At 49.2% G+C, this 6,000-nt stretch overlaps 1 long non-coding RNA gene across 2 annotated transcripts in view; it reads right to left on the bottom strand.

Annotated features, from left to right (window-relative positions):
* The window catches only part of LOC135453387 (uncharacterized), a 42,652-nt gene extending 36,863 nt beyond the window's left edge, over window positions 1-5,789 (bottom strand). For both annotated transcript variants that reach the window (XR_010441852.1, XR_010441853.1), the window contains exon 1: window positions 5,697-5,789. This is a non-coding gene — a long non-coding RNA (uncharacterized LOC135453387). The remainder of the gene's footprint in view (window positions 1-5,696) is intronic.
* Window positions 5,790-6,000: the final 211 nt, after the last annotated feature.

Here is a 6,000-nt window from a genome sequence, read left to right on the forward strand (position 1 = left end):
TGCAGTGCTTCAGTCCACTCCCCTCAGGATCACAGCTCCCAGCACTGTCCCTGGAGCAGGGAGATCCTGAGCTCCAGCATCCACAGGGAAACCCTCCAGAGCTGCCTCCAGTCTGTCCCTGCAGCAGGGACATCCCTGAGCTCCAACATCCCACAGGGAAACCCTCCAGAGCTGCCTCCATCCCTGTCCCTGGAGCAGGGACATCCCTGAGCTCCAACATCCCACAGGGAAACCCTCCAGAGCTGCCTCCATCCCTGTCCCTGCAGCAGGAAGATCCCTGAGCTCCAACATCCACAGGGAAACCCTCCAGAGCTGCCTCCATCCCTGTCCCTGGAGCAGGGAGATCCTGAGCTCCAACATCCCACAGGGAAACCCTCCAGAGCTGCCTCCATCCCTGTCCCTGGAGCAGGAGATCCTGAGCTCCAACATCCCATGGGGAAACCCTCCAGAGCTGCCTCCATCCCTGTCCCTGGAGCAGGGAGATCCTGAGCTCCAGCATCCACAGGGAAACCCTCCAGAGCTGCCTCCAGTCTGTCCCTGGAGCAGGGACATCCCTGAGCTCCAACATCCCACAGGGAAACCCTCCAGAGCTGCCTCCATCCCTGTCCCTGCAGCAGGGACATCCCTGAGCTCCAGCATCCACAGGGAAACCCTCCAGAGCTGCCTCCATCCCTGTCCCTGGCGCAGGGAGATCCCTGAGCTCCAGCATCCACAGGGAAACCCTCCAGAGCTGCCTCCATCCCTGTCCCTGCAGCAGGGACATCCCTGAGCTCCAGCATCCACAGGGAAACCCTCCAGAGCTGCCTCCATCCCTGTCCCTGCAGCAGGGACATCCCTGAGCTCCAACATCCCACAGGGAAACCCTCCAGAGCTGCCTCCAGTCCTGTTGCAGGAAACCACACAGAGCACTGGCAGCTGCACAGGTGGCACAGGAAATGCAACAGGGCAGGAAAACTCCACGGTCCAGGCTCCACAAACACCCCTGGCTGCACCTCCAGTGCCCTGCTCAGGGCAGAGTGAAAACACCCAAATTTTGGGTAGTCCCCATTGTTCCCTCTCACCCAGCCAGCCCTGAGGGGGGAGAGAGGCAGGAGCCACTGCTGTGCCCCAGAACGTGCCAGGGACAGGGAATAACCACACCTGGGTTCCTGGGGATGAGTGGGGCTGCAGGGCTGTCCCCGTGTCACCCCTGCAGAGCCACACGCTCCTCACGGGGTGTTTCATCCCTGAGAATGGAAAATGGCATTTTCTGAAGGCTGCACAACCTGCCAGGGCTCTGACCACGGAACACAAGATGCACTGAGATTTGCAGTGATGTGTTCTGGTCATCCAGAGTGATCATTTTAGTCAAGTATCACATAACTCATGGGGGATTTACTGGTATAATCACTGGGGAAACATTTCTCCACTGTCTCCTTTTCTTAAAATACAAGATGTCTGATCCAAAATTGGGGGGGAATTATGTCCTTTGCCACCTTCAGTTTTTTATGGCCCAGCTTTGATTTAGGAAAATCCCTTTACAAGTAACAGCTCTGTTTTTCAAAGCAGGGCACTTGGAAGCAACAACGTTCTGCAATACAGAAAATATATCAAGGAATTTTCATAATGCACAATAAATTGATTTGGATTTTTCAGAGTGGTCAGATTTACACCCTTCTGATGACACAATGCCTGGAGAAAATCTATATTACTGCCCTTTTTAGTAACCCCATTACATCATTGCTGCTCAGAGGCAGCAGAGTGTCTGCACAAGGACGTGCCAGAGCCCAGGATTTATTGGCAGAGAGGATGCAGAGGAGCTCAAGAGTGAGCTGTTAGCTTTTGTGTAATGTCTAATTGAAAACTCCACCACAGCCCTGTAATTTGGGAGATTTATTGGGCTCAGAGTCAAAAAAGTTATGGACAAAGTGTTAATAAAGCAGGACCGTGAGGGGGATGAATGTCCACAAGTGGGGAAGATCCAAAAGGCTGCAGAGGTTCAGGGAGCTCAGCACCTTCCCAAATGACAGAGGAATTCTCTACAACACTGAAGTTTTTGCTCAGATCTGTACTTGTTTATTAGTTTAAAACTAATAGAAATTATATTTAATCCAAGTGAGTCATGCCCATCTTCAATCAGAATTCAAGATACTTCCACAAATAAAACTCATCTTTCTTTGGGGAAGTCTCCTGACTCAACTTCATTTAAACCTCCACATTTGCTATGGATTCAACTCAATTTTCTTAGTTTTAGAAGGAGACAAAGCCTTGCTTTCTTTTTTTTTTTATAATTCCAGTGCCATATTCTGCCCTCCAGCAAGTCAAGGCAGGCTCTCCATGATCCCTGTGCTCCTTCCAACACCATTTCCTATTCTTATAAATATTTAGGTATTTTTCTTAACAACACGTTTCTTTCAGAAGTTCTGCAACTAAGTGAAAACAGACAAAACTGACTGGTCTGGAAATTCCTCAGGATTTAGTGAATTTTGAGGATTGAAGGTTTTGAGCAGATTTCCAGTTGGATGATAAAATAATGAACACAGAGACAGCTACCCTCAAAATAGATTCCATCCATGGCTGAATAGATTCCATCCATGGCTGAAGGTATTGGAGAAATAAATAAATGAAGGGAGGAAAAGCTTTTAAATAAATCCTGGGGAATTCAGAACTCCCCAAATCACCTTGTCAGTGGTTTGAAGGGAAACCCCTGAGCTCCAACCTGCAGCTCCCTGTCCCTGAGCCAAAAATCACATTTACCACCGGCTGCGCCCGCAATGATCACAGGTCCTGGAGCCAAATTGCCCAAATGTCAGTGCCCCTGTCAATCTGGGCAGCCCCAGCAGGGCACGGAACTTTCCAGAGCTCTGCTCACTCATGCACTGAACAGGAACATCTGCCCAAAGCGAGCCAGCACCAGGAAACGAACCTGGCTGCACAAACTGGGGATGAGGGAGAGCAGAGAGATCCACTCAGCAGAAAGCCAAGGCCCACAGTGGACGTGGCTTTTATGCAAAGGAACTGAAATCCCCACAAACCAGGACAGAAAATGTGAATTCTTGAAGTAAAACGTAACTATCTCTCAAGTCTGCAAAAGACAGCTGTGACTCGTGCCACAATCTGGAGAGTCAGTGGCAGGAATTACAACTCAGCAGTTATACACTCATTTTTAATCATCAAAAAGATATTTCAGTCATCTCCTCACAAGTCCCACTGCTGTTAACTTGTCCCATCACAGCCTGACTCTGTTTTCTGTGGCTTCTCAATTATTTCTGCTCCTCTTCCCAAGCCCAAGCTGCAAATGTGCATTCTGCAGGGTGTGCCAGCTCAGCATCTGCTCTGAACACAAAATTTTCAACTTTATGGGAGTCACCTGAGCCCTCAGAGCCCCCACAAGCACAAAATCACCTGCGCAGGTGCTGCTCAGGTATTTGTGGGGTGGGGATATTTATTGTATCATCCAACTGGAAAACTGCTCAAAACATTCAACCCTCAAACCCTGCAGGAGCCACCTCAGACACCCCACAATTAAAACCTGGTTTGGAACCCCTTTGGGCCAGACTGGTACAACTAATAAATGTGGTGATGGGCCTGGCTGATTGGAAATGGGATAATTAAATTAAATTAAATGCAAAGTCATCGAGGATGGAAAGTCCTGGAAGATTTGGGTGCTGTGGGAGGTGCCAAACACTCTTCATGGCTTTCCTTTGAGGATTTTCCTTCAGCCTTTGGTTTGGGCAGAGATGTAAACTTCTCCTGGCTGCCATGCCCATCACTGAAGTGTTTGACAGGCCTTGACTTTTCTCTGCCTTTTTTTATAACCCAGAGTGTGGCTTCCCCACAGAGCCACACAGCCCTGTGTGGCCTGAGCCCATAAATCTTCATTATTGAGACACTGATATTCAACTACAAGCACCTTCCAGGGAGGAAAACAACCCTTATTGCCACTGACAGAAAGTATGGCTGGCAGAGCATGATTTAAGGTAATGAGCACAATTAAGAGCCACAATTAGACAACAGAATATTAAAGGAGGAACATTAACACGTGGCAAATAAATACATGGCTGCAGCAGAGCTGATGCTCCTGAGTCACAGGCTGAGTGACTCCTACAAGATCTGCCATGGGAATATTCCTCTCAAACCCCAGGAATCCCATGGGAATATTCCTCTCAAACCCCAGGAATCCCATGGGAATATTCCTCTCAAACCCCAGGAATCCAACAGGAATATTCCCCTCAAACCCCAGAACCCATGGGAATTAATATTCCTCTCAAACCCCGGGAATCCCATGGGAATATTCCTCTCCAATCCCAGGAATCCAACAGGAATATTCCTCTCAAACCCCAGGAATCCCATGGGAATATTCCTCTCAAACCCCAGGAATCCAACAGGAATATTCCCCTCAAACCCCAGGAATCCAACAGGAATATTCCCCTCAAACCCCAGAACCCATGGGAATTAATATTCCTCTCAAACCCCGGGAATCCCATGGGAATATTCCCCTCAAACCCCAGGAATCCGACTGGAACATTCCCCTCAAGCCCCAGAACCCAACTCCAGCCCTCCACGTGAGCCACAGTGGCTCAGTTTAATGCTGGCTGTGGGCACACAGAGCCCTGCCTGGAGCTAAGTGAAAGATGCTGTTCAACAACAGCAATTCCTGTTCAACACCAGGAGCTCAGAAGTAAAAGAGCAGCAAACCAAGCGTGCTTTAGGTGGAAATTACAATTAAAGGGTTCAATCCTGTTACACATCATTTTTCCAACAGGCAGAACACAAAGAGCTCAGTTCTCAATCTCCTGTATGATTTTGTACATCTTTGCTCAAGACAGATGAATCTCAGTGTATACAAGGATTGCATGGGTGATCAAGGAGTGGGAACAGAGGCTGAGATGAAAAAAAAATTTGCTTATTTAGCCTGGGAAATCAGCTGGGTTTGGTGGCAGCAAATAAATAAATAGGAGGGAAGAAACAGTTCTACTGTAAGGCAAAGTTGCACAAAGGAGAAGTGAACTGCCTGACAACCAAGGGTGACAAATCAATGTTTTTAATAATGACAGAAATTAAGTTCTGTGGTAAACTTCCAGTCCCAGGGAGGAGGAAGGGGGTGAAGAGGTTCCATGGTCAGGCTCCATCTGCCACCCCCTTGCTTCACTCCTGCACTGTTGCTGGCTGCACCCACAGCCTCTCTACAGACCTGGAGGATTATTATTATTATTTTTATTATTATGGCCTTTTAATGCCTCCCCTTGAATTCCCTGTTTGCTCCTGGAGCTTGGTGCAGAGACAGACCCAAAGCCCAGCCCAGCCGGGCAGGTGAAATGCCAGAACACCCTCCTGGCTCAAAGGCTTTGATAAATGGTGCCATATCTGGAAGAGCCCCAGCCCCACAAGGGGGACCAGAGCCAGAGCCCCAGGCAGGAGCAGGGGATGCTCACACTGTGGGTGCAGCCCAACAATTCTGCTGCTGCTACAGCAGCCCCTGGCCAGGAGCTCTGCCCTCCTCAAAACCAACCTTTCTACACTGGTTAATTAAAATAAAAGTCACTGTGACAAGGCTCTGAGTCAGCCAGGGCACAGAGATAAAACTTTATAGAAAGACATCAAAGACATTGCTGCCTCTTCTGTTTAGACAGCAAACCACCACAACAGAGCTCTCCAAAGAGAAAAAATGCATTCTACAACGATAAAATAGATTGAAAACACACAAATAAACCTACCTGCTTGTTATCTTCAGCCTGCTCACACCTCCTGCTCATCCCAGCAGCCTCCAGAGGCCAGGAAAGGCTTTTTGTGCCCTCGGGGTGTTGGTCAGAGCCGTCCCCACCCCAGAGAGCCCAAAGTGCAGCTGAGCATCCCTGGGCAGCCCCAGGTGAGCAGAGCCCAGCCCCACCCTCAGCCCCTGCTTTGGCACCCACAGCTGCAGAATGAACAGTGGTGCTAAAGGCAGGAGCAGCTGCGGGTCAGGGCTGGGAAAGCAGCAAACCAGTCAGCTCTGACACAGAGATGCAGAACACACAGAGA

This window comes from Zonotrichia leucophrys, chromosome 12 (genome assembly GCF_028769735.1).
Source record: "Zonotrichia leucophrys gambelii isolate GWCS_2022_RI chromosome 12, RI_Zleu_2.0, whole genome shotgun sequence".
Classification (NCBI taxonomy): Eukaryota; Metazoa; Chordata; class Aves; order Passeriformes; family Passerellidae; genus Zonotrichia; species Zonotrichia leucophrys.